At 44.7% G+C, this 13,215-nt stretch overlaps 1 protein-coding gene across 4 annotated transcripts in view; it reads left to right on the forward strand.

Moving 5' to 3' along the window:
• Positions 1-13,215, forward strand: part of coro1cb (coronin, actin binding protein, 1Cb) — a 255,758-nt gene that overhangs the window by 57,612 nt on the left and 184,931 nt on the right. The window contains exon 1 of one of the 4 annotated variants that reach the window (XM_038819456.1): positions 5,737-5,872. The exons of 2 other annotated variants lie outside the window; for them this stretch is intronic. The gene's annotated coding sequence lies outside the window, so the exon portion shown is untranslated. Of the gene's footprint in view, positions 1-5,736; positions 5,873-13,215 lie in introns of those variants that run through there. One more of the 4 variants, XM_038819376.1, reaches the window with a different exon arrangement.

Consider the following 13,215-nt stretch of genomic DNA (forward strand, 5'->3'; position numbering starts at 1 on the left):
CACTAGATCGTGCCCTAATTTCTTGCATATATCACATCTGTCGCTTATCTGTTCTCTCTGGTGTATGCTTCATCTCTTATAGACTCGCATCTCTGAACAAATTTGAAAATTTTTTGGAAGACTGATGGCAAATTGCCGATGAAACTTATCAAAAATCAACTTTTTGTTTTACAAGAAAAATTAGGATTCATTAACAGGATACAATTTACAGTTTGTAAATCCACTTTTCCAAATATGATGGCTGTGTCATTTTCCATGTCACGGTTCATAAGTGCATTCTTCATTGATGGTTGGCTCAATAATTAATACGGCATCTGTGCTAATAAAATAATTTCTTCCGACAATTTTACAAGAAATCACTGCTCTCATCAGTGATTTAAGGGTATCATCCTCATATCCGAAATTCATGGAATTTCCAAATTCTGTAACCTTGTTCAATCTTTGTCACTTCAGAGTCCAGGTAACATTTCAACTAGTCTATTGCAAATACTGTACATGTACAGCCTCTATCTAATTCAAGACTCTGCGATCAGCACTCATCACTGGACTGAAACTTCTAGTTACTAAGACACTTTGTTTAATATCATCCTCCTCTTCTTCAGAGTCTTCTGTCCTGTGTTTGGTTCCAATCACCCTATTATATCGCGAAGGACAATTTATTGCATGATGAAACTGTAAGCACCTATTGACCACACGCTGGCATTTCTGGGATTAAATTTTCTGTTGCAATTTCCCCAATTCATTTCTCCTGCCATACTTGTTAGTTAAAGGTGTTTCTGTCCTCATTATCTTTAGTTTTAAATCTTCTTTCGTATTGATGCTTGCTGCCTGTTTCTGGACCTCCTCGCCATCTCGTTAACATCAAGTCTTCCATACTGTGTCTTATTGCCGATCAGCCATTTGTGTCTGAAGGCTGCTGGGAAGGAATATTTGCCCAGAAACGTTTACTAGAGCCTCTGACATTTTTCCTAGAAGGCTGCGCCTTTCTGCAAATTTTACTTACATCAAAACTAGAGCCGTATGGCTATTTGTGACTTTGGCACAGTCCAATAATTTGAACGCCAGCACAGATTGAGGAGTTTCTCGGCGGAATCTTTGCAGCCTTGTATACAGTTTGTTGAATTCTATTATGTACTCTTGAAGTTTCCTCCGACTTTTTAAATTTGTCAAAATCTGGCCAAGCCTCATAAGCAGTTAATAAGTCATCCCTTTGGTAAATCTTATCCATGAAAGTTAATAATGTAGCCAAACCTTCATCTACGTCCAATTGCTCCGACTCAAATTCCAAAAAATACCTTGCGCCTTATGTTGCTTTCATAAGGCCAAGGCTATTCCTTGTTTTTTTTCCTTAGGCAAGAATGTGTCCACATGGTAACTTCATTCTTTTATTGGTCATCGGGTTGACGCTCAGAAAACAATGGCGGGTAGTCATACTCCAACATTCTACACATGGTTTCAGCCATTTGTTTTCCAAGTTACTCTAAAACACTTATTTAAAGTTAGAATTCAGAATACAGTCTTTTGTCCGAAGAAATCGTAGTTTACCATCCTCTTTTTCTTACAGGCAGAAATCACCCCCATCCTCTGCTACCATACTGAAAATGAAATGAAAATCGCTTATTGTCACGAGTAGGCTTCAATAAAGTTACTGTGAAAAGCCCCTGGTCGCCACATTCCGGCGCCTGTCCGGGGAGGCTGGTACGGGAATCGAACCGTGCTGCTGGCCTGCTTGGTCTGCTTTAAAAGCCAGCGAATTACCCAGTGAGCTAAACCAGCCCCTGAGCTAAACCAGCCCCTAAACCATACTGATGGTAACTATATAATAAGAACTAGGAAGCAAGTCTTAACATCTTTGACTCCCAGTTTAATGTGTTCAGTAATCACTTCTCCAACAACAGTGCCACCTGTATCCCCTTTATATATTGGTGCAGTCTTTGAAACAATAAGGGCAATCTATTAAACAATTGAAACCCCAGTTCTAACTTAAATACGAGGAACATCAACTCTTTCCTAATATGCTGGAATGTGAACCAAAAACAGAAAATGCTGGAAAATCTCAGCAGGTCTGACAGCATCTGTGGAGAGGGAATAGAGCTAATGTTTCTAATGATTCTTCACCATGCAGACTTGAAACGTTAGCTGTGTTTTCTCTCCACAAATGCAGTCAGACCTGCTGAAATTTTCCAGCATTTTCTGTTCCAGTAAAACCTGGGTCATTGTCTTTTAGTCTATTGTATTTTCCAATCCATCCATGCTAATTCAGGCTCATCTGAACTCTGAAATTCAATTTGACTGTACACTATAATGTTTCAAAGTCTCAACTGTTTTGTTATCAAGTCAACCCTCTGCTTCTTGACCTGTAATCTCATTTTGAGCTGTACCTACAAATTAGGAAATCAGTGGACTTAAATTGCTCCCCCACTTTTTCCAGATGATATTGTGCACTTAACCCAGATATAAATTCCTGGTATATAGACACAATTTATCTTATTTTGGGTCATGGTGGGTAGTCTGGTGTCCCTAGGTTTGGGGAAAAGGTTATCAGCCAGGATTAGCATTCCTGTTTCCTGCTTAGTGGCTCAAAGTTTGGGCTGTTGTTAGGTGAGGTCATAATTAACCTTATCTATGATGGGCTTCAGTCAAATAGCGAGAACTTCCAACTCTGCCATTATTCTTCCATAATCCAAGCTTCGCCTCAGATAATACTCAGAAGGTCTGGCAGCATCTGCGGACAGAGAAACAAAGTTAGCATCCCAGGTGAATGACTCTTCAAAAATCGACCTCCCAGGCACTATTGCACACAGTTCAGGAGAAGTAGGAACTTGCACCATCACACAGCACCCTGACCCTCAAAATGTCCTTTAGCTTGTACTTTTATCCTGCTGTCCAGCAATTGGCTGTAATGGATTTTTAAAACTAGCAACAAGACAGAAAAAAAGTCTCCCCGCCCCTTGATTGAAGACAATGAAGTTTTTGTTAGTGGATTACGATTTGTTAGAACAACTTGCCAACAGCAGCAAGTTTATATTTTAATTGGCTTCCTATAAGAGGTGGTTTTCCAGTCAGACATGAGAGCGAATAGGTCCCAGAATGTCAGCTGGTATTTATTGCCTGTATTGTACAGCTGAGCATCAGAAAGATAGATCCATGAGAAGCGAAAGCTTGAGTTTGATGTTATTGTATTTAGAAGAGATGTATGGACATGTGTACGGACAAAACAACAGTGTTGACTACAGAGTTTCAGATGAAGGTGATGGGATTTAAAGGGATGTTTTGAATGCACAAGATTTTTTACTTTGTCAGTTTGATTTTTTTCCCCCCCCATTACAGTTCAAACTAAGGTGATGTCCGGCTGAAGCTTCTTTCGTATTTTGTCGGAACAGAAGACAGAAATTCAGCCCCTTATGCCCAGACTGCCATTCAGGGAGATCATAGAATCCCAACAGTGCAGAAGGAGGCCATTCAGCCCATCGAGTCTGCACCTGCCCTTGGAAAGAGCACCCTCCCTACTTGTTGATCTGTATCTTAACTTCATCTACTTGCATTGGTTTTGAACCCTTAATTAACCTCGTCGAACAAAAATCTATGTATTTCAGTTTTGAAAGTGTCAATTGGCCTTGGCAGCTTTTTGGAAGAGTTCCTGATTTCCACGACTTTGTGTGGAGGTACATCCTGCCATCACCTCTGAACAACCAAATATCAATTTTATGATTCCTGATTCCTCCACTAGAGGGTACGGTTTCTCTCTACCTACTTTATCAAACTTTAATCATAAAGACTTCAATTAGATCATCCCTTAAGCATTCATACACAAGGCAACACCTGTCTAGTCTATACACCTATTATAATTTAACCCTATTAGCCCTGGTATCATTTGGTTGAGGTGGCCCGGCTGCACCCCCTTCAGGCCAATATATCCTTCCTGAGGTGTGTTACCCGGAACTGAATGCGTACTCCAGATATGGTCTAATAGGAGCTAACTTTTTGAAAGGTTTGTGAATAATGTCAGCAATCCAGACTCCTGGAGCAGGAATCATGTCCAAAAGAGCTCATTGCAACAGACAGACTTGCAATAACATTTGCAAACTGCAAAAAAAGGTTAGATGAAAATCTTTATTGTCACAAGTAGGCTTACATTAACACTGCAATGAAGTTACTGTGAAAAGCCCCTCGTCGTCACATTCCGGTGCCTCTTCGGGTACACTGAGGGAGAATTCAGTGTCCAATTCACCTAACAAGCATATCTTTCGGGACTTATAAAAAGCTGACCTGACAAATAGTCTGTCAGCAGTTTGTTACCCAGACTTGCCAAAGAGGAATGAGCAAAGTACTAAAGGACACCTGTAGAATCCTACCTTAGCAAAATTCAGCATCTTCAAGTGGGAAATTAGAGAAGGCACAAGGGGCAATAAAGTCAGTGGCATCATGTAGCCTCAGTTATAGGTTTGATCATTCTAACTATGACGATATGTCAATCACAAACTCAATGTAGCCCATGGGGGTGGTCACTGGTTGCTTGCCTTTCTCCCAGACCTTGTTTGTGCCCAGGTGACCCTGGGGAACATGGCGACTGGCACCTTTGAGATTGTCTACAACCGGTGGGCAAGCCAATGCAGAAGGTTCAGGCTGGACACTAGGAACAACAATATTATTTAAATTTTAGATGTTTTCTGGTTTAGTTGCTTGTTAGTTTATGTTTCAATACTACCACCTAGATGTTCCTCTCCAAGCTGCACGCCGTCCTGTACCATCTGCCATTCCTTCACTACCACTTTGTCAACATTCTGGAGCTTCCTTCCTAACATCACTTCCTACACCACATGGACTGCAGTGGCTCAAGAAGGAGGCTCGCCACCAGCTTTCAAAGATATGCAGGTTTTGTACATTGGCTATGCTTAATTGATTGGTAGTGTCCAAAGATGTACAGGTCAGGTGGGGTTACGGGGCTGGGGCGGGGGTGTTAGGTAGGGTGTTCTTTCGGAGGATCGGTGCACTCGACGGGCCGAATGGCTTCCTTCTGCACTGCAGGGATGCAATGCTCCCAAAGGACAATATAGGCAATGAATATGGATGTAGACAGCAATGGTCATATCCCCTAAAATAATAGTTGTGCCACTCACTTTATAAGAAAAAGGGGACATATTTTGTTTGGTGATATTGGGGCAAGCAACCCCATGTTCTTTTTTTTGTCAGGACAGGTAAATCCAACTGGTTTCCAGGAGCTCCCACGGTGCCTGCTGGAAGTGGCTGTCCAGTAATGCAGGCCCCGCCTGGAAATCAACAGCAGCCTGCCAGTTAATCGTCTGGAAAATCATCTCATTTTGGGAGTCAATCCAGTTCCCGAGGGCTTTTCAACGAACAGTGACTGTCGTCTGTGCTTGGCGGCCCCACCCGCTCATTCCTCCCTCCAGCCCAAACCACCATTTGACGCTCCCAAACGAGGACTCCCCGGATGCCGACTAAGGGGGAGCGCGACTGGTGGGACGGGCTGTCAATCAGGGGGAGGGGGGCGATGCCGGTCCGAGGGGGGGGGGTGGGCGGGGCCGGTCCGAGGGGGGGGGGTGGGCGGGGCCGGTCCGAGGGGGGGGGGTGGGCGGGGCCGGTCCCAGGGCGGGTGGGCGGGGCCGGTCCCAGGGCGGGTGGGCGGAGTCGACGCAGGCGGTGCCGGTCCGAGGGGGGGTTGGGCGGGGCCGGCGCAGGCGCAGGTGGCGCCGGCCTGGCCCCGCCCATCCCCTCGGATTGGCGCAGGCGCAGGTGGCGCAGGGCGTTGCTTCCGGTGGCAGTGTGAGTGAGTGAAGAGCGAGAGGCTCGGAGCCGGCGACAGCGCGAGAACGATAAGGGGGCAAAAAAAAGGAAAGGGAGCCAACTCGAGGTAAATGTGGCCGACCGCTCGGACAGGATAGGTTTAAAAGATTATCCCGAGGTTGAAACTGGTGAGGAGGAGGAGGGGGGGGGATAGGATATTTGTGATTGTGCAAATCTGGCGTTGGCGCCTGGTAGTTGGCATAGTTACTGTAGGGACCAGGAGAGCGACGCAGAGACAATGATGGGAATGAATGAGTGGCATCCAGGGGGCTGCCCAGCCCGGGGTCCCTGCAATTAACTCCTCTGTGCCTATCGAAGCCGCCTTTGTTGTATTTTTTTTTGGCAGTGATTGGCAATTGAATGATCAAAAAGCAGTTTTTTTTTAACTGGTGAACATGCTGGTAGGGAATCATAGGAATAGGGGGAGGCATTTGGGTTTTGTTAAGGGTAGGGTGTGCAGTCAACAAAAAAACAAACCTTGAGATTAAATGCTCTTTACGATTGAGGTGGGAGCACATTTTAATCTGTTGCATTCGCTGTTATCTAACATTGGGTTTAATGTCCAGTTTGGATGTTTGTGTTAATGAATTGCAGTTTGATGGTGAGAAGGTAAGGGTATTTTCCTTAATAGCCACTATCCGTTATGTCCTTTGAGTTTATTTTTGCATCATTGATCTGTTGCTTTGAGAAATGGTCATGCATGGTGGTTAGCACTGCTGCTTCACAGCGTCAGGGACCTGGGTTCATTTCTGGCCTTGGGTCATTGTCTGTGTGGAGTTTGCCCCATGTCTGTGTGGGTTTCCTACCACCGTCCAAAGCTGTGCAGGTTAGGTGGATTGGCCATGATAAATTGCACATTCGTGTCCAGGGATGTGCATGTTTAGCTTATGAGGTTATGTGGGTAGGGTGGGGTGGACGGGTGAGTGGATATGGTCAGAGTGCACTTTCGAAGGGTGTAGACTCGATGGGCCAAATTATCTCCTGCACTGTAGGAATTCTGAGTGCCTATGTATCCATTTAGTATTTACTTAAGATTTTAAGCTGTAAAAATGTGCTATTAGCATGTGCAGACTTGATTGAATGGAAAGGCATAAATCTGGAGAATGGGAAGAGCTGGAAAGCCTTTAGAGAAAGCTGAAGGGTTGAACAGTTTGAGAGGACCTAGTGTGTTTTGGCTTTTTTTGATCTGCATGAGTTTGGGTCTGTAGTTGGCCTTTGTCCTATTTGTGGTTTGAGTTTCTGCTCATTTAATGCATTTTAAAAGTACCTACAAGGGCAGCACGGTGGCCTAGTGGTTAGCACAACCGCCTCACGGCGCTGAGGTCCCAGGTTCGATCCCGGCTCTGGGTCACTGTCCGTGTGGAGTTTGTATGTTCTCCCCGTGTCTGCGTGGGTTTCGCCCCCACAACCCAAAAATGTGCAAGAGTAGGTGGATTGGCCACGCTAAATTGCCCCTTAATTGGAAAAAATAATTGGCTAATCTAAATTTTGAAAAGAAAAAGTACCTACATTTATAAATGGTCCATGAGCTATAATGCCACTCAGATGTTTTCTCGACTAAATACTGGATGCCAACAAACCAAATCTACCTGTCTCCAGTGCTGTAGGGTTAACATAGGAGTGTTGGGTGTGACAGCTGGTCTGATCATTTTTTTCCAATCAAGGTTTATTCTCCTCTTTTGTATGATATTTTAGGTAACTGAACAGTTATCATTTGAAGAAAGTTCTAAAAGAGTTTAAATGCATTGTACCCTTTGGAGTTCAAAGCATCTTCTGCACTTTCCATATGGGCTTGATTTATGTAGGGCAATGGTGAGAAGTGATTCAGGAGCCCAGATGAGACAGCAAACCTCTTGAGCTTTGCTCTTTTAGGTCTAGAACAGACATCTGAAGTGAGATTGGAAGGCTTTGTGTGTATATACATGGTAAATTGGCTTTTTGTTTAAAAATGTAACTGGCAGCTGTGTTATAATTGGCCAAAGGCATTATGCTGTATGCTATGTATACATTGAAGGGGTGTGATAAAAAACTACAAATTAAATCAACAGTTAATTACTGTGGAATCCATTTGATGTGAATTTTTCTCATTAGTGATGCCATTTTCATTGCTTGCTGTAGAATAGAGGGAGTTGAGGAAGAAGAGAGATTGGCTTGGAATTACTTAATTTGAATAAGAGCTGAATTAACATACACATTATTTAGTCATTAATATCGGATGCTTCAGCAGGCTTGTTTTAAACCTCTTAATTCCAATCTCTTACACTCTCTCTGCACTGAAGGATCCTGTCTGTCCCAATTTATTTTTGCCAACCTAGCTCCCTGCAATATCCTTAGAACAGTACAGCACAGAACAGGCCCTTCGGCCCTCGATGTTGTGCCGAGCGATGATCACCCTACTCAAGTCAACGTATCCACCCTATACCAGTAACCCAACACCCCCCCCCATTAACCTTATTTTTTAGGACACTAAGGGCAATTTAGCATAGCCAATCCACCTAACCCGCACATCTTTGGACTGTGGGAGGAAACCGGAGCACCCGGAGGAAACCCACGCACACACGGGGAGGACGTGCAGACTCCGCACAGACAGTGACCCAGCCGGGAATCAAACCTGGGACCCTGGAGCTGTGAAGCATTTATGCTAACCACCATGCTACCGTGCTGCCCCAATATAGATTTGAAAATTCTTGCTTTCATTTTTAACCCTTTGTGGTCTTGCTTTTCTCTACCTAGGCAACTTTGTACAGCCCTGCATCCCAGCAAGGTTATCCTCTTCCATCTGTTATCTACTTTGTGGCATTTAATAATAGTAATAATAATAATAATTGCTTATTGTCACAAGTAGGCTTCAATGAAGTTACTATGAAAAGCCTCTAGTCGCCACATTCCGGCACCTGTTTGGGGACCTCCTCCCCCCCCCCCCCCCCCCCCCACCCCCCCGTGGATGACTGCAACTTCATGAGTAGAGGCTTGAGACATAAACCTGTGACACTGACGTGTAGTTGAACACCCAAATTGCCTGTGTCCAGACCACCTAATGTTACCATAATGCAATCTCCAAATATTGCGTTTTACATCAAAGTAAATGGAGTTGATACTTTCTCTTTTTTTTTAAAAAATAATTTTTATTGGAATTTTTAACAGAAGATATAAAAATATAACAAGTATAGCAACAAGCGGTAATATGCAACTAACAGCCCCATAACACCCACAATTCCCCCCAAACCGTAACATCACATATATATCCCCCCCCAAACAACAAGAGAACTTAACCATAAATTAAAATTAAATAAATCAAATTTAGGTAAAATAAACAAACATAATCAACGTCCCGCCCCCCCCGGGTTGCTGCTGCTACTGTCCCAGTACCCTATCGTTGAGCCAGAAAGTAGAGGAAAGGTTGCCACCGTTTAAAGAACCCTTGCACCGATCCTCTCAGGGCGAATTTGACCTTCTCAAGCTTAATGAAGCCCGCCATGTCATTGATCCAGGTCTCCACCTGGTTAGGTGGATTGGCCATGCTAAATTGCCCGTAGTGTAAGGTTAATGGGGGGATTGTTGGGTTACGGGTATACAGGTTACGTGGGTTTAAGTGGGGTGATCATTGCTCGGCACAACATCGAGGGCCGAAGGGCCTGTTCTGTGCTGTACTGTTCTATGTTGTTCCACGCTTGGGGGCCTCGCGTCCTTCCATTGTAGCAAAATCCTTCGCCGGGCTACTAGGGACGCAAAGGCCAGCACACCGGCCTCTTTCGCCTCCTGCACTCCCGGCTCTACCCCAACCCCAAAGATCGCAAGTCCCCATCCTGGCTTGACCCTGGATCCCACCACCCTTGACACCCCCTTCCAGAACTCCTCCAATGCCGGGCATGCCCAGAACATATGGGCATGGTTCGCTGGACTCCCCGAGCACCTGACACACCTGTCTTCACCCCCAAAGAACCTACTCATCCTCGTCCCAGTCATGTGGGCCCTATGCAGCACCTTGAATTGAACTTGTGTGCATTCAACTTGTGTGCATCTCCCTGCTCAATTAGCAAACTCGAAACAGACCAGGGCTCATCTTGGCCTGTGGCACTGCGTTACACGTTAGAAGTGACAATTCCTTCATTTTTTTTACACACTGTTATCCTAGCTGTGATCATTACCAGCTAAACCTGTTCCGAATAGAAACTCAAATTGACCGAAGCCTGAAATCTGAGTGACTCAGTCCTGAGTTGCAAAATGTAAAAGAATATTTTCATTGTTTTCCATTTCAAAATGCTGTGTTTGGCGATCGCTGCATAATGTGTGCACTGTTTTGAGCTGCCAAGAATGTCCAGTGTTTCCACTGGGTCTCCCTTTACTTTGCTAAGAGGAAGCTCTGGATTCTCAAGTGAAAAGCCTGAAGAACTGTGCAGTCATGATGATATGGACATAAACTGCTCCACATTAGCATAAGAATTGCCCTTTTCTGTTGTCCGTTTAAAAGTGACTTTAATTTACCAGTTAAGTATGACTGAGTCACAGGACGCTAGAATGAGCTTCATTGTTAGACTGCAGAAATGACTGAATATTTTAATTAAATAAACCACTATAAATATCCTTATTCACTGTGGCGAAGGATGGATTATAATTGATTCCTGAGTTTTGCCTCTGATAGTGTTTCTTGCCACACTCTCTGAATGCTTTAAATTTAGTTACAGATTTGAGCTGGAGGAGGTTGAAGAGCAATTATATGGTTGCTTTCTTCAAAGTCTAATTCCTAATATTTCTTTGAGTACATGTAATTCAAGTCTTTTAATATTTGCCATCCTTTTATTTTTATTAATGTGCTTTAAAATGCTGGTTCTGTGTGCTGCCGCCACAGGCATCAATGTGGCAGTAGAATTGAAAAGGAGCTGGTACCTCAGAGCCTCACCAAAAGAGAGCATTTTGTTGTTTTCGGTCAGTGACAATATAAATGCTGCAGCAGGTATAACCATCATATTGGATTACATCGGGGCAGCACGGTGGCACAGTGGGTTAGCACTGCGGCCTCACGGCGCCGAGGTTCCAGGTTCGATCCCGGCTCTGGGTCACTGTCCGTGTGGAGTTTGCACAGTCTCCCCGTGTTTGCGTGGGTTTCGCCCCCACAACCCAAAAATGTGCAAGCTAGGTGGATTGGCCACGCCAAATTGCCCCTTAATTGGAAAAATGAATTGGGTACTCTAAATTTATTTTAAAAATATTGGATTACATCGGCAGCAGCCTTGACATGTGGTTTCCTCAGCCATTAAGGGAGTTCAAAAACGTAAATGTAAAATTCCTGCACGTGCTGAATTTAGTTCTCTCTCTGCAGTTGAAACGTCTGCCATTTAATGTTAGGGTGGGATTCTGTTGCCTCCGGAAACTGGATGATGTGAAACTTTTCAGGCTCCTTCCTCCTCCCACTCCTAGTTGCATTGTGACTTCACAGAATGACAAACGCAGACAAATATAGTGCAGAAGATGTCCATAGGCCCATCGAGCCTGAAAAACACCTGACCTACCTACCGACTTAATCCCACTTGCCAGCACTTGGCCCCATAGCCTTGAATCTTATGACGTGCCAGATGCACATCTAGGTACTTCTTACGAGATGTGAGGCAACCTGCCTCTACCACCCTCCCAGGCAGTGCATTCCAGACCGTCGTCACCCACTGGGTAAAATTTTGTTTCCTCAAATACTCCCTAAACCTCCTGCCCCTCACCTTGAACTTGTGTCCCCTTGTGACTGACCCTCCAACTAAGGGAAGCGGCTGCTCCCTCTCCACCCTGCCCATGCACTTTTAATCTTGTAACTCTCAATCAGGTCACTCCCCAGTCTTCTCTGCTCCAGCAAAACAACCCAAGCCTATCCAACCTCTCTTCGTAACTTAAATATTCCATCCCAGGCAACATCCTGAAGAATCTCCTCTGCACCCCCTTCAGTGCAGTCACATCCTTCCTATAATGTGGCAACCAGAATTGCATACAGTACTCCAGCTGTGGCCTCGTCGAAGTTCTATACAACTCCAACATGACCACCTGCTTTTGTAATCTATGCCTTGACTGATAAAGGCAAGTGTCCCATATGTCTTTTTCACCTGTCACCCTATTAACCTGTCCTCCTGCCTTCAGAGATCTATGCATAAACATGCCATGATCCCTTTGTTCCTCGGACCTCCCAGTGTCATGCTGTTCATTGAATACTTGTCAAATTGCTCCTTTCAAAGTGCCTCACCTCATGTTTTTGAGTGTTAAATTCCACCTGCCTCTTATCTGCCCATTTGACCATCCATAAGAACATAAGAACTAGGAGCAGGAGTAGGCCATCTGGCCCCTCGAGCTTGCTCTGCCATTCAATGAGATCATGGCTGATCTTTTGTGGACTCAGCTCCACTTTCTGGCCCGAACACCATAACCCTTGATCCCTTTATTCTTCAAAAAAACTATCTATCTTTATCTTAAAAACATTCAATGAAGGAGCCTTAACTGCTTCACTGGGCAGGGAATTCCATAGATTCACAACCCTTTGGTTGAAGAAGTTCCTCCTAAACTCAGTCCTAAATCTACTTCCCCTTATTTTGAGGCTATGCCCTCTAGTTCTGCTTTCAACCGCCAGTGGAAAAACCTGCCTGCATCTATCCTATCTATTCCCTTCATAATTTTATGTGTTTCTATAAGATCCCCCCCACATCCTTCTAAATTCCAACGAGTACAGTCCCAGTCTACTCAACCTCTCCTCGTAATCCAACCCCTTCAGCTCTGGGTAGCACAAGTGGATAGCACTGTGGCTTCGCAGCGCCAGGGTCCCAGGTTCGATTCCCCGCTGGATCACTGTCTGTGCGGAGTCTGCACGTTCTCCCTGTGTCTGCGTGGGTTTCCTCTGGGTGTTCCGGTTTCCTCCCACAGTCCAAAGATATGCAGGTTAAGTGGATTGGCCATGATAAATTGTCCTTAGTGACCAAAAAGGTTAGGAGGGGTTATTGGGTTACGGGGATAGGGTGGAAGTGAGGGCTTAAGTGGATCGGTGCAGACTCGATGGGCCAAGTGGCCTCCTTCTGCACTGTATGTTCTATGTTCTGGGATTAACCTAGTGAATTTCCTCTGCACACCCTCCAGCGCCAGTACGTCCTTTCTCCGGTAAGGAGACCAAAACTGAACACACTACCCCAGGTGTGGCCTCACTAACACCTTATACAATTGCAGCATAACCTCCCTAGTCTTAAACTCCATCCCTCTAGCAATGAAGGCCAAAACTCCATTTGCCTTAATCACCTGTTGCACCTGTAAACCAACTTTTTGCGACTCATGCACTAGCACACCCAGGTCTCTCTGCACAGCAGCATGTTTTAATATTTTATAATTCAAATAATAATTCATTTTGCTGTTATTCCTATCAAAATGCATTACCTCACATTTGTCAAC

The sequence above is a fragment of the Scyliorhinus canicula genome, chromosome 1 (assembly GCF_902713615.1).
Source record: "Scyliorhinus canicula chromosome 1, sScyCan1.1, whole genome shotgun sequence".
In the NCBI taxonomy this organism is placed as follows: domain Eukaryota; kingdom Metazoa; phylum Chordata; class Chondrichthyes; order Carcharhiniformes; family Scyliorhinidae; genus Scyliorhinus; species Scyliorhinus canicula.